Genomic DNA, 25,521 nt, shown 5'->3' on the forward strand with positions numbered 1-25,521 from the left:
GAAAGCTCTTCGCGCTGCAGCTCTGGGGCCAGAAAAGCTCACTCTCCCTGCTGTGGCCTCCGAGCCAGAGGAGTTCTGCACCTCCGCTGCAGCCCCAGGGCCAGGGGATCTCTCTGCCCCTTCCATGGCCCCAGGGCTGGAGGAGCTGTCCTTCCCCCCCTCTTTTTGGTATAATGAACCCCTGGCTATAATGGCCAAATGGCTTGGATCCCCAGGGGTTCATTATAGAAGGGGTGTACTGTATTTTCTCATAACATCATGTGTTTAACATGCTCCTCCAAAAGCAGTCAAATTTACTTTCCTGCACATGCCCCTGGATGGGCCCTATATACACAATTAATAAAGTGTTTTCAATAAGAAGAAAGGCACCATGGAAATGTAAGGTTACTGTTCTCTCAGAATTCTTTCAGAACTCTGAGCAAGACCTAAAATCAGGTGCCAATCCTGCAGGCTGATCTGCCTGGGCAGGTGCTTGTGCTTGCACAAACCCTCACTGGAATCCAGCATATGCTCACCTGGATCAGTTTACAGGGCTGTGGTGAAGAGAGCTAACTGAAATGACAGGGGCTGGAGGCTGAATGGAACTGAAACACTTACAAAAAACTCAAAACCTAACCATGCATAAGACAGAGATATTTGAGATAAAACTCTTGAAAATGTGGGCTGAGGTTTTATAGATTCACTAAAATAGCTCATCCTATTGCTTTGCACGCATGAAACTATGATGTTGAATGGTAGTTTTAATGAAGAATTTTTCCTAATAGGATCATTAATCATTTTTGGTAGAAATGTGCATGTATTGAGACACTAGTGTGCCTTAGTTTAAAGCACGTTATGTAAATACTGTTAAAATACTTTCAGCTCAGTGTTTATATATTATGATATTAAACCTGTTTGTGATGTTTTATCTCTGTGGTCTTTTTAAGAAATTCTCATGCCATCAGTGGATACCCAAACCCCAATCCTGACACTTGCTGCATGCAAGCAGATGCCTGTTGATTGCCTGGAGTTTCATTGGTTATTGGGTCTTTTCGTGGGTGCAAGAGTCTGCCCATATGGAGGCAATTGCATAACTTGGTCCTAAGATGTGAAAATGACTGGTTAAAAATACAGTGTGAGAAGTTTCCTGTGAAAAAATCCTCTACTAATGGTCTGAGGTGTAAGAGGGAAGGAAGTTCACTGTAAAAATTCCTATAATGGGCTACAGAGGCCCTACTGTAGCACTGGTAGTGAGAGAATTAACTCCCTGCTAAAGTTGCCTGCTGCTATACCCAAACAACTGGGAAAGGTTTGGGTAATAAGACTGAGGGTTCAGCCAGGTGCTAAGGGTTTACCTCAAGTAGCTTGATGGAACCAATTCTTACTAGGTAATAGAGGGGACCCAGCTAAAATTTAACTTGGGAGTCTTTCCAACATCTGATTGGAAAGATTATTTTTTAGCCTACTGGTGACTCTTTTCTGTGTAAAAGTGTTTGTCATTTGAAATGTCTTCATTTAGAGCTTTCTGGCAGTTAAATGTGCTCTGTGCTTTTTGGCCTGTTTATTTTCTTATTTATATTACAGTATTATCTAGAGGCTCAGACTGCATCACATGTGTAATAAGAGATAGTACCTGCCCCAAAGAGTTTAAAGAGATGCAACTGCTGGCTGTAACAAACTAATGGAGAAAGGGAAGACAAGGTAAGAATAACATGAGTGTGTTTTGTTGACAAGCTGTTTGTGCAGGTCATAGGTATAATGAGTTTGAGTAATCACCATCTTATGCTAACTTAATTGAAAGATTGCTGGAGTAGTACTTTGAAGTACTATGTGGCTCTATAGAAGGAGAAACATAGATGATAGGAAATAAACAAAATAATGAGGTCTTTTCCGAGAAGACCTTACAATTAAAAGGAATAAATGTGTAAATTCCAGTTAACTTATTTGTCTATTATGAAATGGAATATCTTGCTTTGTCTGTGTGCCCCAGTGTAGTTAATGAACCTTCAGTGGAATTTGAAGGTGATCTGCCACCTGCATTCTCTCCTTTCTTCCTCCCCCTATGATTTATAAAGGCTTAAAAGAGAAAAAAGGAGAAAACTTGACATTCCTGGTTTTAACTAGATGATTCCAATGTGTATTCAAAGAAGTTCTGTATAGGCACGAAGTTCATGCTTGCATGGATTTGACTGCAGGATCAGGGTCCTAGACTTTAACTGAATGGCCAGAGGAGTGATTCAATCTGTAACACAGATCTGTTCTTCCAAGTGTTTGAATTAAATAGGTATTAATAAAAATCCCCCAAGGAACACCCTAAATAAAAATTACTTTCCCTCTCAATTAATTAATGAAATCTCCCTTGCTTGGTTTTTCTAAGGGCCTAAATTTATTAGTGCTTTAATGAGCCATAGAGACTTCCAAGGGGGAAAAAATGGGTAGACAAGACCTGAATCTCTAATGTCTGGGGCAAGAGTAGGAGACATGGAAGCAGGAAAAGAACTCCAATTGAAAAAAATCTTTCAGGCCTTTTCTTCCTTTGCAAATCCCCTCTAATGGACTGCATGAGCTACTCCACCTGTTTTGTCACTACCGTTGGATCAAATGGTGAGACTCCATCCTTTTACAACAGTTTTTTGTTTTTTAATGTAACATTAAGGGACACTTAAACTGCAAAGTCAGAAAACAAAAACGGTAAGATTTTCGTAATAATGTGAACCTAACTGCCTATCACATCTTGTATTTTTTGTGGTTTAAAAGTAGAATCTATGGCATACAAAATGTAACTAGATTTTCGTAATTAGGAGAGCCTTACCTTTTTTGTTTATTGAACTTTGCAATTTTTAAATGAATACCTCCATTTGTTCTCTTAAGTTTTCCTTTCTTCATAGTGATTTTTCTTCTACTGGTTAGGAGTACTAGGCAGTGGAAATAAGAAAAGGCCATTAAATTAATTTCAGAAAACTTAGTCTCCCATCAGTAAAGAACCAGATTATTTGATGGAGAAATAATAAAGCTTTGCAAAAGATCTGGAATCCTTGGCTAGGTTCAGTGACATGAAATAGACTATTTCTTGTTTTCTATTTCCTCTGAATCCAGTCCTGCAATTGGATGTTTGTAGGCAGCCACCTTTGCCTATGCTTCTCGGCCTTTTGGCTAAGATCCAGTTTGGCTAAGATCAAGTGTAAGTAGTGTCTTGGTCTATCCAAGGCTGTGATCAAGTGTCTTGATGTTTTTGGTCTTTTGGCCTCGAGATGAAAACCTTATCTGTGTCTCTTGGACCTTGAAGTGAAAAAATTATCTAAGTTATATCTGTTCTTATCAGTTAAATATCTGAGCCACGCTAACTTCAGTGGGGCTCCATACAGATGCAAGGCTCTGCCCACTAGATCTGATTGCAGAATTGGGGCCTATGTTCATAACATCAAAGTCCTGCTATATATAGTGAGAATCTGATACCATATATTAATTTCAGCAAAAAAAAGAGAAAAAAACAAGTCAAGAAGGTGCTTGTTCTTCTTCGAATGCTTGCTCATGTCGATTCCATTTTAGGTGTGTGCGTGCCCACATGCACAGTTGTCAGAGCCTTTTGCCTTATGGTATCCATAAGGCTGGCTGTGGCGCTTTCTGGAGTGCTGTGCTCAGGCGGCAGTATATCAGGTGCTGCCGGGCCTACACCCTCTCTGTTCCTTCTTACTGCCCGTGACAGTTGTTTGGAGCACCTGGTCTTGCTTAGCAAGAGCATGAGCAGTTCTTCAATGTTCAGATCATTCTCCTTTATTATTTAGTCAGTGATTAGTTACCTGTTAAGTGTTTTAGTAGTAGTTTAGTAGTTAGAGTCCAGGTTGGGACTTTGTCCGCTCCCCAGGCTTTAAGACGTGTTCTGAGTGCAGCCGGCCGATGCCCATCAGTAACCCTCACGAGAGTTATCTGAAGTGCCTGGGGATTTCCCATTGAAAAGACAAGTGCCGGATCTGCAAAAATGTTTGTCCCCGAACTCAAAAAGAGTGGGACATTCAATTAAGGGCCCTCCTCATGGGGGCTGCTCAGCACCCAGCATCAGAGCCCTCGGACTCCACGCCTGGTACTTTGGCATCAGCAGGCAGTGCACTACCGGAGCTGGGATCCACCTGGCACTGTTCCCCCTTGCCAGTACCAAAGAAGCGGTCTAAGTCATCTGGTCCACAGGCACCTCACAAGGGAACTTCGGGCAAAAAACCTGAGCTAGGCCTCATGTCTGCAATGGAGGCTCTCAGGGATACCACTGTGGTCGGACCCCCTAACCCAGCCAGGGACCCACCTCCAACTGTGGGGAGTGGTAGGGGGTCCCAGCCCATCGCAGGGCCATCTGCACCTGAGATGGGTCTGGCAGCCAAAGAACAGTTAGGCCAACCGGCACTGCAGACGCCTGGCTGCAAGGCAGATCCCACCAAACCACCAGCTCAGACGACCAAGCTGGTGATGGGACCATCCTAAAGGCAGTGGAACATTCCTGGACCGCAGCTATCCTTCCCCTTCGCCACGGCCAAGGACCCCGGTACTGCAACCCCAGTCTCCGGCCAGGAGGCCCAGATCTCCAACACCACGGTCTCTGCTTACAAGACACAGAACTTTGGAATCACGATGCCAATGCCTGTATTCTTGGTACCAACAGTCCTCCCACCAGAGATCGCCAAGGCACCGGTCACCATCACCTTGCAGGTCTCCTAGGTGTCGGTCCCCTCCAATATGAGACCGTTCCTGGTCGCGGTACCAGTTGCCAGGGCCCTGGTACTGTTCTTTGGGCAGGCACCGGCCCTCACCTCCCTGTACCGATCGCCGACAAGAGTCAGTTGACAGACTCAGGTTTCCATGGCCCCACGCTGGTCACCAGAAGGACAGTGGTCCGGGTCAGAGGTACAGTTTAGTCCTTCCCCGTACGGGGCAAATCGTCTCCCAGCCAGGAGCCCACCTGCGGCACCGGCATGAGATCAAGAGCAATGGCCCGCCCAGTGGCAGTGCTGGAACCCGTGGGAAGTACCTATGAGGCCGGCACCATACTCCGACCTCTCCTCCCAGACAGCATCAGACAAGCTACCCCCAGCACAGCTGGCACTGGTGTCAGAGCAAGGGGTCCAATCTGAAGCAGTGACCGCAAGGGAGGTCCCGGCGACCATGGAGTGGTCCCCAACTAAGCAAGAGGACACCCCCCAAACTCCGACAGTGCAGTCATCCTCATCGCCCCTGGATGAGGTGGTGGCGAGGCCCTCGCAAACTGGTAGCTGCCCCGCCCCCCCGATGAGTTCAGGGAGCACCAAGCTCTACTTAGAAGGGTGGTGACCAACCTGAACTTGGAGGTCAAGGAGCTAGCTGAGGAGCCCAATGACCTCTTCAATGTCATTCCCTCCTCTGCCCCATCCCAGGTTTCATTGCCCGTTCATGCAGGGGTCCTAGAGATTGCCAAGTCGGTGTGGCAGACCCCATCTTCCATTCCGCTCACATCCAAGAAGGCGGAAAAGAAGTACTATGTCCCTGCAGAGGGGTTTGAATACCTATACACGCACCCTCCTGCAGGGTCCTTGGTCATGTCTGCCATCAACAAAAGGGCCAGGCAAGTGGCACCCGCAAAAATAAAGATACCAAGAGGCTAGATTTATTTGGCAGAAAAATTTATTCCACAGCAAGCCTCCAATTTAGGGTTTCTAACCATCAGGCCCTACTTGGCAGATACAATTTCAACCTGTGGGACTCCGTTGGCAAGTTCAAAGAGAGCCTCCCCCAGGACCAATGGCGCAGGAGTTCGCCACTCTCATAGAAGAGGGTAGGGCGGTAACCAGGGGTGTCCTCCAGATAGCCTGTAATGCCAGGGGCTTGGCATCCAGGGTGGTTGCCTCTGCAATAGCCATGAGGCATAGCTCCTGGTTACAGACCTCCAGGCTATCCCAGGAGATGAAATCCACCCTCCAGGACCTCCCGTTTGAGGGAACGGGGCTCTTCTTGGAGCTGACTGATGCTAGGCTCCGTGGTCTTAAAGACTCCCGGGCTACCTTCCGCTCCTTAGGCGTACTTACTCCTCAGCAGGCCAGAAAGCCATTCCGCCCTCCACCATCATTGAGGTCTAGGGGTTCCCCTCATTCCGGCTCCTACAAAAAGAAGGACAAAGACCAGGGTTTTAAGTGATGCAACCAGTCGTCATCTTGTCCACCTGCCCAGCCTGGTCCTCCCAGGAATCAAGGCAGCCAGAAGCAGTCATTCTGAGGGTGCACCCAAGGACAATGGCCCAGTCACTGCACCGGATCCATTCCCCATCTTCCTCAACCACCTCCACCTTTTCCTGTCAGCCTGGTCCCATATCACCTCGGACCGCTGGGTGCTCGACACTGTCTCATTGGGCTATACCCTGCAGTTTGTAGCTGACGAACCCTTCTATCCCCCTTCCCTGTCCTTCAGGGATGCTTCTCACAAGCAACTCCTTGTTCAGGAGGTTGAAAAGCTGCTGAGCCTACGGGCAGAGGAAGAGGTTCCGGACGACATGGAGGGAAGAGGATTTTTCTTCCATTACTTCCTCATTCCAAAGGCAAAAGGGGGCCTCAGACCTATCCTAGACCAGCGCCGCTCCAACAAGTCTCTCAAAAAGCTGAAGTTTCATATGGTCTCCCTGGATCCAGGAGACTGGTACGCTGCCCTCGATTTAAAGGACACATACTTCCATATTCCCGGGGCACCGGCGTTTCCTCCGTTTCATGTTGGGCCAACGCCATTTCCAGTTCATGGCGATGCCCTTTAGTCTCTCGGCCCCAAGAGTGTTCACAAAGTGTATAGCGCCAGTGGCCGCTTACCTGTGGCATTGGGGAGTCCAAATCTACCCCTACCTTGATGACTGGTTTATAAGGGGCCAGTCCTTGGATCAGGTGCGGAAGCATCTCGATCCGGTCTGCATAGGCGCCGACTCTGTGGGTGCTCCGGGGCTGAAGCACGCAGAGGGAAAAATTTGGTGGGTGCTCTGCATCCACTGGCCGCTCCCCACCCCCCATGTCCCAGCTCACTTGTGCCTTCGCCTCCTCCCCAAGCACGCCATGTCCCCGCTTCTCCCCCTAGCTCCCAGCGCTTCCCACCGCAAAACAGCTGTTTCATGGCTGCAAGCGCTGGGGGGAGGGGGAGGAGGGAGAACGTGGCATGCTTGGGGAAGAGGCGGGGCTGGGGTGGGGATTTTGGGAAGGGGTCCAATAGGGGCATGGAGGGGGCAGAGTTGGGGCGAGGACTTTGGGGAAGGGGTTGGAATGAGGGTGGGGCAGGGGTGGAGTCGGGGTGGGGGCGAGCACCCACCAGCACTGGGAAAAGTTGGCACCTATGCTGGTCTCTTCCACCTGCTGCTACCTGGGCCTAATAACAAACGACAAAAAGTCAACCCTCACCCCAGTGCAATGTATAGAATGCGACTCCACTCTAGCCAGTGCCTTCCTCCCTGAGACTCTGTTCCAAGCCATGGTGGACCTCATCTCATCTCTGTGCCCAACCACTCACCACCTCCCACATGTGCTTGAAACCATTGGGTTACGTGGTCCAGCAGATGCGACAGCCTCAGGCCCCTACAGGCATGGCTGGCTTCAGTCTATCCTCAACCAGCACAGTATGGACCGGGTGATCAGGATTCCAGACAGCATACTGTCGTCTCTTACCTGATGGCAAGATCCTGTGTCAGTGCTGGAGGGAGTCCCTTCGCAGACCCAGTCTTTTCGGTGACTCTTGTCTCCAACACTTCACACCTGGATTGGGGAAGCCTACCTGGGCGATTTCAGTACTCGAGGCTGTTGGTCCAATCGCGATTGGTCCCTGCACATTAACATCAGGGAGCTCAGGACGGTTCGCCTAGCCTGCCAAGCCTTTCGGCCTTACATACAAGGCAAGGCGGTTCAGGTCCTAATGGACAACACGACCATGGTCTTCATATCAACAAGCAGGGGGCAGCCAGGTTGTCTGCCCTATGTCAGGAAGTGCTCTGTCTCTGGGATTTCTGCCTGCACCACGACATCCATCTGGTGGACGCTCACCTCCCAGGGGCAGGGAACGCTTGGGCGGAACGCCTCAGCAGGACATTCTTGTGTTGTTATGAGTGGTCCCTTCACCCGGAGGTGGTTGGTTCTATCTTCTGCAGATGGGGAACTCCCCAGGTGGACCTGTTCGCCTAAGTGCCTATCAAGAAAATGCCATGTCTTCTGCTCGTTCCAGGGCAGGGACAGGATCCCTGTTGGATGTCTTCCTGCTCCAGTGGTCAGAGGCTCTGTTGTATGCTTTCCCTCCTGTTCCGTTGGTGCCCAGAGTCCTCCTGAAGATCAAGCAGGACAGGGCAAAGGTCATCCTCATAGCGCCAGCGTGGCCACGCCAACGCTGGTTCAGCACGCTGCTGGACCCCTCGGTGGCGACCCCGTTCCAGATGCCACTCAGGGTGGACCTGTTGTCCCAGAACCACGGCAGTCTCCTGCAGCCGAACCTGGTGGCGCTACATCTGACAGCTTGGCTGCTGTGTGACTAAATGCTGCAAGAACAGCAGTGCTCATCCGAAGTCCAGCAAGTCCTGTTTGGCAGTAGAAGGCCCTCCACCAGGGCCACCTACCTGCCAAATGGAAGTGATTCACCTGCTGTATGGCAAATAAGGGGTTCTGACCTGAGTGAGCCCCATTGCAGATCATTCTAAACTACCTCCTGCACCTCAAGCTTCAGGGCTTGTCACTTTCATCCATCAAGGTCTATCTAGTGGCCTTCCACCCACCACTTGAAGGCAGGTCTGTTTTCTCTCAGAATATCACAGCCAGATTCCTCAAGGGCCTGGAGCACCTCTGCCTGCATGTCAGTGACCCTTTTCCTCCATCGGGACTTGAATCTGATGCTGTCACAGCTCATGGGATCCCCTTCGAGCCTTTGGCTTCCTGCTCTCTCCTTCTCCTCTCCTGGAAGGTTGCGTTCCTGGTCACAGTCACATCGGCCCGCTGGGTATCCGAGATTCGAGTGCTCACCTCAGAGCCGACTTACATGGCCTTTTACAAGGACAAGGTCCAGCTAAGACCGTACCCGGCCTTCCTTCCTAAGGTGGTCTCTCAGTTTCATTCAAGCCAAGACATTTACGTACCAGTCTTCTTTCTGAAGCCTCATAAGTCAGAGGAGGAGTGCAGGCTACATGCCCTGGATGTCAGGAAGGCTCTGGCCTTCTACACTGAAAGGACCAAGCCATTCCCTAAGTGGACGTAATTATTCGTCGCTGTGGCTGACAGGATGAAAGGTCAACCTGCTTCTGCTCAGAATTTCCTCCTGGATCACTGCCTGCATTTGCTTTTGCTATGATCAAGCAAAGGTGCCGCCCCCGGCAGTCATCACCACCTGCTCTACCAGGGCGCAGGCCTCTTCAGCAGCCTTTTTGGCCCAAGTGCCTATCTAGGACATCTGTAGGATGCCCACCTGGTTGTCAGTCCATACCTTTACGTCTCACTATGCACTTACCTAGCAGGCCCAGGACAATGCTGGCTTTGGTAGAGCAGAACTGCAAGCCACCAAGCGCTGAACTCCAAGACCAACCTCCATAGATACTGCTTGTGAGTCAGCTAGAATTGAAAAGATATATGCGCAAGCACTCGAAGAAGAAAAAACAGGTTACCTACCTTTCGTAACTGTTGTTCTTTGAGATGTGTTGCTCATGTCCATTCCATTACCCACCCTCCTGCTCCTCTGTTGGAGTAATTGGCAAGAAGGAACTGAGAAGGCATAGGGCCTGCGGCGCCTGATATACTGTGGTATGAGCACGGCACTCCAGAGGGCACCACAGACAGCCCTCCGGATACTGCTAAGGCAAAAGTCTCCGACAACTGTGCACGTGGGTGTGCACACACCTAGAATGGAATGGACATGAGCAACACATCTCAAAGAACAACAGTTACGAAAGGTAGGAAACCATTTTATATCCTCCTTTCCCCTGCCATCAAACTTAAATCAAGGGATCTTGCTCAAACTTTCCTAAATACCATATTTTTGGATTTGAAAAAAAGCATGGGCAATTTCATCCCAAAATGAAAACTTTTCAGAAATTCAAAGCAACCAAAGCAACGGGTTACCGTGAAATTCCTGACTGTTCTAAATATAGCAGGCTTGATTGAGCAGCTGTTATTGCACTACCATAGTTGTCCAAAATGCCACACCTTACATTTACTTCAGTATTTTTGGCCTATCGTAGTAGTCTTTTTTTTAACTTGTAGTAGTTTCTTAAAAAAAGAGAAATCTAGTATTGCTACTTTTTTAATAAAAGTGGAATCATGCACCATTGACTAGCTAGTGCAGGTAACAATAGCACTGGAGACATTACGTCAATGAAAGCGACCCCAGGAAAAGCTTGCTGTTGGAGCTGAGCCTGTGCTGTGAAGTACCGTGCCCTCGGAGGAGATCGACCCTGGAGCAGAGTTGCCAGGACTGCCATCCGCAGCATATCTCAAGGAGACAGAGGACCCTTGGACTACAGAATTCCACCATCCAGACTGTGGCAGGAAGTAGCCCAAGGAAACCAGACTTCAGTCCAGTTTTGTTGTTGGAGAGGGGTCAGCATGTTTCGGTAGGATCCCTGCTGACCTAGTGGCAGAACCATTTGCCATTGTTAGGGCCCTGGGCTGGGACCCAGTGGAGTGGGGTGGGCCCAGGACCCCCTCCTGCCAACCCCAACCCTAGCGTGGCAGCCTATTCACCACTAGGCCAGCAGGCCTGTGTGTTGTTTGTGTCTTGCCCCATTCAGGAGACTGTGGGATCAGATAGTGTATTTGCTCACTGACTTAGCCAGGAGGCTTAGGCAAAAGCCTGCTTGCTCCCTGCTCTGCCCCACCCAGAGGGCCAGAGTCCCAGTCTGTGTGCTTGCTGGATGCCTCAGCCAGGAGGCTTAGGCGAAAGCCTGCTCTGCTCTGCCCTGCCCGGAGGGACAGAGCTTCCCCTGTAGATTGTTGGGTGCTGTCTGCTTTAGCCTGGAGGCTTAGGCTGAGAACTACTCCTTTCTCTGCCACGCCCAGAGGCCTAGACTCTTGATTGGCAGTAGCCCCAGACCATGAGACTCTGGGCTAGAGCTCCAGACTGTTAATGGTTATTTGCCTCTGCTAGGAGGCTATGAGCTATAGGCTGCTTTCCACTTAGCCCTGCCAGAGTGACCGAGCCTGAGTGCTGCTGCCTGACGCAGTGAGGTGGACTGGCCTCCCTCCCTACTTGAGAGCAAGGGACCACTACAAGGCTATAGAGGCCACTTAAAACTCAAGCTAAACAGCTGAAAACTCTTTACAAGTGTTATTAGAAGGCTGTAGGGATTTTTTTCTACAGTAAAACCCATATTGATTAGTATTTTTGTATGATCATTGAAGCGTATGACTGGAAGGGACCTTGAGAGGCCATCTAGTCCAGTGACTCACAACCTTTCCAGACTACTGTACCCCTTTCAGGAGTCTGATTTGTCTTGTGTACCCCTAAGATACACCTCACTTAAACTACTTGTTTACAAAATCAGACATAAAAGTACAAAAGTGTCACAGCACACTATGACTGAAAAATTGCTTATTTTCTAATTTTTGCCATATAATCAATTAGACTATAAATATTGTACTTACTTTTCAGTGAATACCATATAGAGCAGCATAAACAAGTCCTTGTCTATATGAAATTTTAGTTTGTACTAACTTCACCGGCACTTTTTATGTAGTGTCTTGTAAAACTAGACAAATATCTAGATGAGTTGGTGTACCCCCTGGAAGACCCCCAGGGTACACATACCCCTGATTGAGAACCAGTGATCTAGTCCAGTCCCCTGCACTCAAGGAAGGACTACATAACAACTAGATCCTCACAGGTGTTCGTCTAACCTGTTCTTAAAAACCTCCAATGATGGAGATGCCACAACCTCACAAGGCAATTTGATACGCTGCTTAACTACCCTGACAGTTAGGAAGTTTTTCCTAATGTCCAATCTAAACCTCCCTTGCAGCAGTTTAAGCCCATTGCTTCTTGTCCTAGCCTCAGAGATTGACAAGAGAATTTTTCACCCTCCTCCTTGTAACAACCTTTTATGTACTTGAAAACTGTTATCATGTCCCCTCTCAGTCTTCTCTTCTCCAGACTAAACAAACCCACTTTTTTTCAATCTTCCTTCATAGGTCATGCTCTCTAGACTTTTAATCATTTTTATTGCTCTCCTCTGGACTTTCTCCAATTTGTCCACTTTTTTCCCGAAGCGTGGTGCCCAGAACTGGACACAATATGTGAGCTGATTCCTTATCAGCGGAGTAGAGTGGAAGAATTAGCTCTCATGTGTTGCTTACAACACTCTGGCTTATACATCCCAGAATGATGTTTGGGTTTTTTTTGTTTGTTTGTTGTGGGTTTTTGTTTTTGTTTTTTTGCAACAGTGTTACACTTGCGATCCACTATCGCCCCCAGATCCCTTTCTGCAGTACTCCTTCCTAGACAGTCATTTCCCATTTAATGTGTGCAATTGATTGATTGTTCCTTCCTAAGTGGAGTACTCTGCATTTGTCTTTATTGAATTTCATCCTATTTACTTCAGATCCTCTTGAATTTTAATCCTATCCTCCAAAGCAATTGCAATCCCCCTCATCTCTCCCCCCACCCCCCTTCGTATCATCCACAAACATAAGTGTACTCTCTATGCCATTATATAACTCATTGATTAAGATATTGAACAGAACCGGATCCGGGACTGATTCCTGCAGGACCCCACTCGTTATGCCCTTCCAGCTCGACTGTGAACCACCGATAACTACTCTCTGGTCATGGTTTTCCTACCAGTTATGCACCAACCATATAGTAGGTCCATCTAGGTTGTATTTCCCTAGTTTGTTTATGAGAAGGTCACACGAGACGGTAACAAAAGCATTACTAAAGTCAAGATATACCACCTAACTTAAGCCAGAGCACTCTGGGCTTCACCTTTACAGTAAACTAAATTCTACTTTTAATATTGCTTAGGGAATGAGAGTAAATCACATTACAACAAAGTGCATAAAGACTGGTTTTGTAGTGTATTGCAAAATCAACCAAAATGTAGGTTATGAATTGCATTTCACTCAAACAGCAGTATGGTCAGATTAATATTCTTAACTAGGCAAAGGTTTGTATTACACAAACACCGAGCTAAAATTTGAGTTATCGCTTCTTCTGTCAATTAACCTTTACAAACTGAAAAAGGATTAACTTCTACAATTAATCTGTCCAGCAAACTGGAGGAGTTCAAATAACAGTTTTGGGGTCTGGGTACTACCAAAGAAGTTATCTTTAACAAGATCCAGCTAAGAAGTTTAGATGTTTATCCCAGGATTCCCAGCTAGATTCTCTTCCTAAAAATGCAAATGTATTTTGTATTTATACTCCATCTTTCCAAAGGTTGTTACTTGCATAAGATGAATGGTAGTTGGGTGGAGACCCAGGATCATCAGCTTCTCTTCCCTTTCTAGGTCTTGGTTTCGTTCCATGTTTATAGTCTGTTCTGGTCTTTAGGTACTTGGTAATATGGCTCCCCCTTTTTGGATTTAGGGCTTGTCTACGCTATAAAATGTTGTGGATTTAATTATGTCAGTACTGTTAAAGCAGCAACCCCTGCTCGAAGTGCTTATGCCAGTAGAGCTTACTCGGGTTCAGAACCACAATGAACTATGCTGGTATAAGGCATAGGCGCTGACTTTCCAATGTGCCGGGGGGGGAGGGCTTGACCCCCAGCTCTGCCCCAGGCCCTGTCCCTGCTCCACCCCCACCCTGCCTCTTCCCGCCCCCTCGCCCCAGTGCACTGCGCCCTCACTCCTCCCTCTCCCTCCCAAAGCCTGCTGCATGCCACGAAACAACTGATTGCAGCGGGCAGGAGGCGCAGGGAGGGAGGGGGAGGCGCTGATCAGCAGGGCCGCCTGCAGGCGGAAAACACAGGGGGATGGGGGGGGTTGATGGGGGGCTGCCAGTGGGTGCTCAGCACCTACTGTTTTTTCCCTGTGGGTGCTCCAGCCTCGGAGCACCCATGGAGTCAGTCCCTATGGTATAAGGTACCTTTTTATACCAGTATGACTGCATCTACTTTAGGGCTTTTACTGGTATAACTAGGTCAGCAAAATATCAGACTCCTAACCAACGTAACTATAATGGTACATGTTTTATGTGTAGATCAGTCTATGAGAAAAAGAGCTTACAAAATACCTTTAGCTTAGGGTAAGGCGCACTGGGTTGGGAGGCAAGAGCCTGAAGTCAAGTTTCACTTCTGCAGACTGCTCTTTATATTTCTGTGCAGGGGTGGTGAAATCAGGAGGTGGTGGGGGCTAATGCCCTGGCCATGGAAATATTGTGGGGCCTGATCTATGTTTCCATCCCACAATATTTTTTCTGTACCTGAAGAGGGTGAGAGATGGTTACAGCCCAAGTTCTGCTATTTGCCTGGCCACCGGTTCCCTTGGCTGGGGAAGGGGCAGCAGGGCACAGCTGTGTCATTTCAGGGATGTGGGGAAGGGCTGTTTCCCTTCTAGGGCAGGAACTGCTGCCAAAGCAACAGATAGGTGAGACCAGGGAGCTGGCTGCTCTGACTGCCTAGGGTAGGGGGAGCAGGAACCGCTTCCTCAGCCTGCTGCGCATCTCTGAAGCAAGGCGAGTGCCTGACCTGCCACCCTGCTCTACCCCCACAGCTGCCAGAGCACCGGGCACTGCCCAAGCTCCCTGTGCATCCTAGGCTCCTCAATGCACACCCCATGCCCTGAACTTCAGCCCTCCCCATTCACGATGAGCTTCTGCTACCTCTGCTTTTGTGCACTCTATAACCCTCATTATTGAGCCAGGTCTCATACCCTACCTTAGGAGACAGTCAAGTATTATTACCTGCATTTTACAAATAAATTAACTGAGAGGCTGCCCACAGGTCTCTTCTGGCTGAGCTGTGAACAGAACCTAGCTCCTCAATATCACCAATTCAAGTCTCATCCACTTAGTTCTGAAAAAGAGTGGCTAACATACCAGTTGACTGGCTACGCTGTCTGTAACCACTAGACTATGCTTCCCCCCACAGCTGGGAATGGAACAAGTTTTATAGTATAAAAACATCATCTGTCAATTATGATTGTCTCTCAGTAGTTCTGTAATCCATTGGCAAAATGTATTGTCACCTTCTAGTGGCTATTCGGTACAGAAGATAACAGCTACTTCCTTGTGCGCAAGCAATGGGAATCTGAAGGACTAAAGTTTAAAGCCTGCTGATGACCTATGTGTGAAGTCCTTGTGGCTATGTGTGACTTTTTAAAAAAAGGGTTTATTTAATCCACACAGTGAGGAAAAGCAGGCTTTATAATCAAAGATCATTCTCTATTATTTATGGCATAATGTGCAGCAGATCATAGGTTTTTCCCCATTTTATTAATTCGTCACACATTTCAGTTGCTTGTGTTAAATGTTGGCAGTTCTGAAGGTTGAGAAGTATGACAATGGAACTTTTTAGGCTGTTCTCAGGCACTTTTAACCAGTGCGAACACAACAGTTCACGTGGACTTTGCTTTAGTGCATATATACATATTGTGTAAATTAAATTATTTAAACTGATCTCAAGCACTTTTATCTTCTCTCTGCTGTTCTGTCTCTGAAATGTTGTTGAATGATTTCTTGGGATGTTTCATCTTAATTTTTACTTTCCATTAGCATAGTGTAATATTACTGGAAATCACCAGGAAGTGCTTTTGCAGTACTTGTAAGACGTTCTGTTTTAACTGAATGAATAGGCAGAGCAGGAAGAAATGGTTTCTGTTAATTGTTATGCAATTTTTTCAAAGAAGCTGTTTGTATCTCATCTAAGTTTGCTTACTGATCAGGGCCAGCCCTAGACCAAATGGCACCCCAGGCGAGGAGCATCTTTGGCACCCTCCCCCATTTGTTAAACTTTTTAATACCTTTATTTTTTTTGTTGCATTTGTAGCCCATTTCATGACTTTTCACAATTTGCATGCATGATTTATCCCCATAGTGTAGACCAGGCCTGAGTTAATGAAGTTGGTCCTTTTAGTTGAAACAGTTGACTCATGATTTTTGGGTCCAGTGATTCCAGGTTTAATCCTGGCAGATAACCCACCCCAGGAGTTCATCACACAATTCATAGAATTGCAACAGAATAATGTGGTCTAGGAGCTAGGAACCTCTTAGAGTTTAAACTCTGTGACCTTGGCTAAGTCACCTGACATCTTTGTGCCTCCGTTTCCACATCTATAAAATAGGGATAAATATTTGCCTACTTCACAGGGATGATGTGAGCATAGTTTAATGTTGGTAGCACCCTTTCAAGACAAGTAATATGGCTTTTTGTTTTATGCATATAGATCTGATTATTTAACATTGTTCCAGTTCTCAGTGTTGTTGACTGTAGCAATGTAAACAATTAAAATATTGATTTTTTTTTTATTTCAGTCTAGAGCCAAAATTGATTTTTTTGATGTAAAAATACTTGCAAGCAAACTTTAACGGCTGTGACCGTTATTTCCAGTTTCCTGTAACTCACTCAACTGTAATATAACTTTGTGATGTCTAAACAATAAAAGTCCTGTTTGGCAATGGATAAAACAGTTAATGCATTTGTTGTTGTTACATCTTTCTCCCAAACAGCTCATCTGTTTTTGTCTAACTTCTATAGTCACTGAACCTGGTGTACCTCTCAGTACCTAATTTAGAAATGATAGCATCAGATGGTTCCATGAGGAAGGCTGATAATCACATAAAGGTCTCCTTTTTAAATTCCAGGAATGGCACAAAACATACTGTGGCATCACACTTGTAAATGGTAGTGTGTTCGAGCATTTCTATAGTACATAGTAGTATTTTTAATTATTGTGATTTACTTTGTGTTTATCCCCTTTGAGTTGTTCTAGAAGTTCATCTGACCAGTCCACATTTAACCACATCTGATATTGCCCTATTTTTCCAAAATGCACATTCCCATGGGTTTAGAGGGCATGAAGAAAACCATTGTTGTAACTTATTGCAAAATCCACTTTTTTTTTTTACTTGGCTTTCTGTGTTTTAGTATCATGTTGTATGCTGACAGACCTCCTAAAATTAGTTTTGCTACAGAAGAGTCTCCGTCTGCCACCAAAAAAACCCAACAACAAAAAAAAACCCCAGAGAGGTTGTTTGTATAAATGTGGCAGGAATGAGAGAAGATCAAAATTATATCCGCTCTCTTGAAAGAACAGGTCTATGGAGTAGTAGAAAGAACAGCTGCATGATTTTCCACAAGCTTGGGAGGCTACAGTATCTGAGTTCTGTTCCTAGCTCTGCCACAGATATACTGTGTGAGCTTCAGCAAATTGCTTATTTTCTGTGTTGTATGCCTTAGTCTTGCCCTACGTAAACAAAAATGCAATCACTGGAAGAATGGTGGTCTTCAATTACTTAAGTTAATGTCCCCCTACCCTAAATACAGCTTCAAGTATTATGCACTTTTATTACTGTTCCCCCATTAGCTGCGATATAAAGTGAGGGTAGTATCTACTTCACTGTGGTGGTGTAAGGCTAAATTAATTTTGAAATCCATAGGTGGGAGGCGATTAAAGATAGTTTACAAATGGTGGTGGGTGAGGACTTTGGTTCACTGCACGGGGTTCAAGTTCATTTCATAGTTAAGGATATACATACTGGAATCTTTTCCCACATGCTATTGCCATATGTGTAGTGCAGTGCTTTGCTCTCTCTCCACCCCCAAAAGTGATCTTTTGGTTTTGGATCTCTTCAGTGGGTGACTGTAGCCAAGCCTGCTACCAGTTACAACAAAAGTTTTGTAATGACCAGGTATCTTTTATATATAGTATAATTTATAGAAGCTACCTGAAAAAGCAATGTTCCTTTAATGGAACACGAGTAATACAAAAGTTATATTAAAAATGCATCCTTCAAAACACTTGCCACATTGACAGAATTAAAACCACTGTTCATTATTTATACTGGGATTTTGTGTTTTACTTTTGGTACTACTCTTTATGGTATTTCCCTTGATCTTGGAAAATGAAAATTGACCCATTTTGGTTTAGTCAGTTTTACTTTCTGGTTCTCAAGTAGCAAAATGCTGCTGTTGATTCAGTTAATACTCCAGGAGAATAAAACTTTTGATGGAGAATTTCTGAAACTAAACAGATTTTCTCTCTTTCATATAGATACAGAAATATATTCAATACTTATCATGAGCATCCCTGCACAAACCAACCATTTGACAAGGTACTGCAAGTTTATGTGCTACCCTACGATAAACTTAGAGCAGCTGCATCCCACCACACATGAGCTACCCTGCAGTGGCCTTGTGGGGTGCTTGTGTGACAATATCTAGCTATCAGGATAGACCTAAGCAGGTAAGTGTTTTCCTGCCAACCATGTTGTATGATTAAACTATATACATGCTGCTATTTCCTCTGAGAAAGATTTAATTTAATTTTTAATCAAAATAATGTTAATGCTTCTTTATTCATAGGGCTGTAGTGGAGATATCTTCCTGTTACCCACAGTATTACCAAGCGTAAGTGTTCAAAAATCCTGAATCAGGTCTCTAACCAACCTCCTGATTTTAATTAAAGTGTTTCATTCGTATTTTTTTTATTTGCCTTCTGCCTTTTGAGCTTTTTATGGTACATTTGAGTCATGGTTTTGTTTCAAGCTTTTTCTCTGTAGCCATGAAGGCTATTAATTTTTTTTTTTAATGATAGTAGAGATTCTCTTGTAATTACAAGACTCCAGAAGTTGGTACTTTAAGAAAACATCAAAGCATGTGAGACTCATCATAAAATTGGCATAGTTGACAATGCTGCATCTCCTCTTATACTCAGATTGTAAGCACTAAGTAATATGTTTGTACAGTGCCTGGCACAGTGGGACATGGCACCAGGTGCTTAGGCATGTTGTGAAAAGGCCTTTAATCTATGTTGTCCAGAGTAACAAGTCCAGTTCAGGCTTTTAAATAAAACTGTTTATGCAAGTCAGCAAAAATTGGAAACGCACAGACTGGTACAAACTGGGTTGTTAAGGTTTTTAAACAACTGTGAGTGAGAAGGGGTCTTCAAGGCTCTGGTAAATTAATCATAGGAATGTTTGGGCTGGCAGGGACCTCAAAGTCATCAAGTCCCACCCCCTGCACTAAAGCAGGATCGAGTATCCCTAGATCCTCCCTGACAGGTGTCTGTCAACCTGTTCTTAAAAATCTCCAGTGACAGGGATTCCACAGCCTCCCTTGGAAGCCTATTCCAGTGCTAAACTACCCTTTATAGTCGCACAGTTTTTCCTAATATCTAACCTCAATCTCCCTGGCTGCAGCTTAAGCCCATTGCTTCTTGTCCAATCTTCAGTGGACATGGAGACTAATTGATCACAGTCCTCCTTGTAACCGCTCCTAATCTATTTGAAAACTATTAGGTCTGTCCTCAGCCTTTTTTTCTGATGACTAAACATGCCCAGTTTTTTTAACTTTTCCTCATAGGTCAGATTTTCTAAATCTTCTATCATTTTTGTTGTTGTTGCTCTCATCTGAACTCTCTCCAGTTTGTCCGCATCTTTCCTAAAGTGTGGTGCACAGCGTCAGACACAGTACTCGAGCTGACACCTCACCAGGACTAAGTAGAGGAGGACAGTTAACCTCCCATATGACACTCCTGTCAATATACCACAGAATGATTATTAGCCTTTTTTTGCAGCTGCATCACATTGTTGACTCCTTTGATTTGGGAACCAGTGTAACCCCGAGATCCTTTTGAGCAGTACTTCCACCTAACCAGTTATTCCCCATTTTGTAGCTGGGCATTTTATTTTTTTTCCTTTCTAAGTCCAGTACTTTGCACTTTCTTTACTGAATTTCATCTTGCTGATTTCAGACTATTTCTCCAATTCATTAAGGTTTGTTGTTGAACTTTAATTCTATCCTCTAAAGTGTTTTGCAATCCCTTCCAGCTTGGTTTCATCTGCAAACTTTATAAGCATACTCTCTGCTCCACTATATATGCCATTAATGAAAATGTGTTGGCATGACAATAAACTGAAAGATTAGAGAAATGGGGGAAATATTCATAGTTTAAAATAACTGAAATATGTTTTGATTAAGGTTGACCAACTGAGGTTGCTACCACTTATTGCACATTGAATGTGTGGGTTGGCATGGTTGCTAAATGCGAGGAGGAGGGATGCGTGGACTGGAAGGCTGCCACTCCACCTGTCTCCTGGTAGCATAGTGTATTGCCACCCTTACTTCTGCACTGCTGCTGGTGGTAGCACTACCTTCAGAGCTGGGTGCCCAGTCAGCAGCCACTGCTCTCCAGCAGCCTAGCACTCAAGACCAAAGAACCACTAAATTACAAGAAATTTGTCACATATGGTCACATCACATTATTTGGGCAAAAAAAATTTCAGCAGCAAAACGCTATGCAAAACAACAGATCTTCCTGTACATTGTAAAAGGTTTCAGAGTAACAGCCGTGTTAGTCTGTATTCGCAAAAAGAAAAGGAGGACTTGTGGCACCTTAGAGACTAACCAATTTATTTGAGCATGAGCTTTCGTGAGCTACAGCTCACTTCATCGGATGCATACTGTGGAAATTGCAGAATACATTATTATATACACAGACACCATGAAACAATACCTCCTCCCACCCCACTCTCCTGCTGGTAATAGCTGATCTAAAGTGATCATCAAGATGGGCCATTTCCAGCACAAATCCAGGTTTTCTCACCCTCCGCCCCCCCCCCCCACAGACAAACTCACTCTCTTGCTGGTAATAGCCCATCCAAAGTGACCACTCTCTTCACAATGTGTGTGATAATCAAGGTGGACCATTTCCTGCAGGAATCCAGGTTCTCTCACCCCCCTCCAAAAACCACACACACAAACTCTCCTTACAACGTGCATGAAAATCAAGGTGGGCCATTTCCAGCACAAATCCAGGTTTTCTCATCCCCCCCCCCCAAACCCACACACACAAACTCACTCTCCTGTTGGCAATAGCTCATCCAAACTGACCACTCTCCCCACAATGTGCATGACAATCAAGGTGGGCCACTTCCAGCATAAATCCAAGTTTAACCAGAAGGCCGGGGGGGGGGGTAGGAAAAAACAAGGGGAAATAGGCTACCTTGCATAATGACTTAGCCACTCCCAGTCTCTATTTAAGCCTAAATTAATAGTATCCAATTTGCAAATGAAAATGGCCCACCTTGATTATCATACACATTGTGAAGAGAGTGATCACTTTGGATGGGCTATTACCAGCAAGAGAGTGAGTTTGTCTGTGGGGGGGGGGGGCGGAGGGTAAGAAAACCTGGATTTGTGCTGGAAATGGCCCATCTTGATGATCACTTTAGATAAGCTATAACCAGCAGGAGAGTGGGGTGGGAGGAGGTATTGTTTCATGGTGTCTGTGTATATAATAATGTCTTCTGCAATTTCCACAGTATGCATCCGATGAAGTGAGCTGTAGCTCACGAAAGCTCATGCTCAAATAAATTGGTTAGTCTCTAAGGTGCCACAAGTCCTCCTTTTCTTTTTACATTGTAAAAGGCACCACTTCCTAGAGCTTGTCTCTTATATCTGCTCTATCCAGCTGGTTTAATACAATGGCATGAGAAAGTATCATTTATAGATTTCCTTTCCTTCTTGCAGGACTGTTGTTGCAGAGTTGTTAGTTTAAACAAACAAACAGGATAAAGACTTATTTTACCCATTTTGTTTTTGTATTTGTAATTTATTTCCTATTGTTTTAAATCTAAAACAGAAGTACACTCTTTCACACATTCCCATAAAATTGGTTGAACACTGCTTTATCTACTACAGGAATTTCTACTATCCATAACTATGGAATTAGAGTCTCAAGAAATTAAGGCTTAAACTATATTCACACTAACCACACAGAATACAGAACATTGTTCTAATTGTATAATTTAGCAACTTCTGTGTTAGCTAAAAATATATAAACAAGGGCAAAAACTGTGCCATAAGGGATATAAATTTTGGACTGGGACATACGTTGTCTGCTATTAAACAGTCTTTACAAAAATAATTTGATTAGGCTAATCAGTATTGCAAAAGCTGATTCCAGTGCTTATTCTGAAGAATTTATCTTTATTAGGAACTAATTTATAGGGAAATTACTCCTGTGCAAATCCATACGTTGTAGCTTTAACAGTATTGTACAGCTGCAATGTCTGTCTGGGAATCAGCAAGAAAACATGCTTTATTTCACAACACGTGCTATACATAGCCAACAGGAGTCTGACATAGGTGATTTCACTTCAGGATACGTGTATGTGTGTATATAGGATAGAACATAGAATCATTCTTTATTCCTCATAACAGAAGCAAAACATTAAAATGTTTGCAGACAAATCAATACAAATATGTAGCTGCTCTAAAACTCTGAACAGCTGAGCTATAGCAGGAGCTGCGGACAGATCCTGCAACCTTCATGAATTCAATGGGACTGGGGGTGTGGCAGTTCCTCCTGGCTTGAAGTAGTAACAACACCTACATACATGGTAATAGCTTTCAGGACCTCCACTATAAAAAATTGTTCCAGCACCTATTCAATGGGATTAAGTGTATGAGTAAGGACTCCTTGCAGAGTAAAGGTTTCAGGATCAAATCTGTGGCTCCTGCTGATAGGTTTCTGAAGGCTCCTAAGAATAAAGAAAGGGAAGGAGAAAACCCATGGAGACAGAGTGGGAGATGGACCCATCTTGTGCTCGTGCAGAGAAGCTGAGAGTTGGTAGTCACTGATAAAGTTGAGTGTGATTTCAGGCATCTAATCTGAGGTGTATGTCTGAAATTATTTGTAAAATACACAATAACAGTAAGTAACCCCTTCTCCCCTAATCTGTTCTGTGCCTCTTGTCCCCTAACCTCTGCACTCATGTGGGGAAACTGACCTGGATGCACAGAGCGCCTGGCATTGCTGCTTGCTTCCCCCCCCCCCCCCGCCCGAATGTTTCTGCATGCCCCTCCAGGGGGCTGGGAGGGGGGAGACTGAGCAGCAACGCAGGTGCTCCGTGTGTTCAGGTCAGTTTCTCCACTTGGGCTGCATAAGGGGAGGGCAGGTGAGCAGCTCCTGATGCCGCACAGCCCAGGTGGGGAATGTGATGTGGATGCACAGAGCATGGGGCATGCTGCTGGCTCTCACTGTCTCCTAAGGGGGTGTGGGGGAACATTGGGGGGCAAGCAGCAATGCCAGGCACTCTGTGCATCACCGCTTGCCCCCCAAACAATCCTCTGTGGGGAGGAAGCAGGAAGAAATCTGGGTGACCCTCATGTGTTTTTCCTTCCCCCGCCCCCAAACTCTGCCCAAGTGCTTGACTCCGTGCTGTCAGTCACGGCTGTGGGTATTCCTCTGCGCTGCATACAGTAGTCCCCTGACCATGGTGCTCTGGGCAGTTGCCCATGATGCTCACCCCTAAGGTCAGCAGCTCTGCTAGTGGTTTTCAGCCTCTGTTGCACAGACCATGTCTAAGATTTCTGAAGGAGTCCGACCTCCATTTGAAATTTTTAGGGGTCCGCAAATGAGAAAAGGTTGAAAACTGCAGCTGTAGAGCAGTAATGGTTTGTGCTGCCTTTAGCTAACCAAAGGGTTGGCAGAGTTGGTAGGCTAAAGGGAATGATTTCCCTGCACCCCCTGGGTATACACGCCCCCCGAATTTCCCCAGCACCGCCCCAGTTGTCAACTAGTTGCATGCAGTGTTTCCAGTTGAGTCATTGATTGGAAATTTGAATTGAAATCGAAACACTAATGCCCTCTATTAAAGCATTTACAGCAGTGGTCACCAATCCACAGATCGTGATCAACTGGTCAGTCCTGGAGCCTCTGCCTGTTGATCGCAATCTCCGGCCACTAAAAGTCTGGTGGTACAGCCAGGGGTGGCAGGTTTGTATAATTTTTGGTGGTGCCCAGAATGGGTCCAAGACTTGCCCCACCCCACACCTGCCTTGTAAGCCGATATATGTTTTTTAAAATAATGTAAAAATGGACTGGAAACAATAAGCATTTAACAGTTTCCCTATATTGCACAATGTGGGAGTGTGTGTGTGTGTGTGTGTGGGGGGGGGGATGAGGGCTCTGGCTGGGGGTGCGGGCTATGGGGTGGGGCTGGGGATCAGGGGTTTGGGGTGTGGGAGGGGCTCAGGGCTAGGGCAGAGCGGTGGGGTGTGGGGGTGAGGGCTGTGGAGTGGGTTCGGGGATAAGGGGTTCACGATGCAGGAGGGGGCTCAGGATTGGGCTGCGGGGGGGTGATAGCTCTGGCTGGAGGGGCAGGCTCTGGCTGGGGTGGGGTGGGGTGGGGCTGGGGATAAGGAGTTTGGGGTGGAGCCAGGCTGCCTCGGGTCCAGAGAGGAGGACTCCACAGTCCCCCAAGCCCCAGCAGCTGCTCAGGTGAGCTCCAGACTCTATCTCCCGGAAGCCCCTCAGCATCACCTCCCAGTGGGTGCAGGGAAGGGGATCATGTGTGCACCTCCTTCCTCTGCAGGTGCAGCAGCCTCCTTGGCCTGCCACCGGCACCGCTTTTGTGTTGTAAGCAGGAGTGGCCGCTGCCACCACTGGCAAGGGAGCGCAGAGCAGAGCTGCAGGGCAGCCGCCCGCTTGAGGCAGGGACGCTCCGGGGCCCGGGCGAGGTGCGCAGGGGCAGCAGGAAGGGGCCGGGGGACACTCTGGAGGAGGCAGGCAGGGCTGGGGGAGAGACCGGCTCCAAACATTGGTGGAGCCGGGCCCCCAGGCCTTGAATATTCCTGGAGCCCAGGCACCATGGGCCCATACAACTCGCCACCCCTGGGCGCAGCAGGGCTAAGGCAGGCTCCCATTGGCCAGGAATGGGGAACTGCAGCCAATGGGAGCTGTGGGGGCAGTACTTGCAGGCAGGTACAGCGTGCGGAGCCATGTGCTTCTCCCCCCAGGGGTCGCAGGGCTGTGTTGACCACTTCTGGGAACAGCATGTGGCCGGTACAAGCAGGGAGCTTGCCTTAGCCCCTTTGCATCACTGCCTGACAGGAGCCTGCACCCTAGCCCAGCACCCCAAACTCTCTTCTGCACCCCGAACCCTCTTCTGCACCCTTTATACCCTCCCATATCCCTGCCCCAGCCCTGATCCCCCTCCTGGAGCCAGCACCCTGTACCTCCTCCTGCACCCCAACACTATGCCCCAGCCCGGAGCACCCTCCTGCATCCAAACTCCCTCCCAGAGCTTACACCCCTCACCCTCTCCTGCATCTCAACCCTCTGCTCCAGGCTCAGCCTGGAGCCCCTTCCCACCCTTTGGCCCCAGCCCAGAGCCTGCACCTTCTCCCGAACCCCAACCCCCTGCCTCAGCCCGGTGAAAGTAAGTGAGGGTGGGGGAGAGTGAGTGACTGAGGGAAGGGGGGATGGAATGAGTAGGGTGGGGCTTTGGGGAAGGGGCAGGACCTTGGGTAAGGGACAGGGTAGATCCTGGGTTGCACGTAAATTCAAAAAGTGATCTTGTTCACAAAAAGGTTGGAGACTACTAATATACAGTATATTATAAAATACTTGTACCTGAAAAAGC

The sequence above is a fragment of the Natator depressus genome, chromosome 6 (assembly GCF_965152275.1).
Source record: "Natator depressus isolate rNatDep1 chromosome 6, rNatDep2.hap1, whole genome shotgun sequence".
Taxonomy (NCBI): Eukaryota; Metazoa; Chordata; order Testudines; family Cheloniidae; genus Natator; species Natator depressus.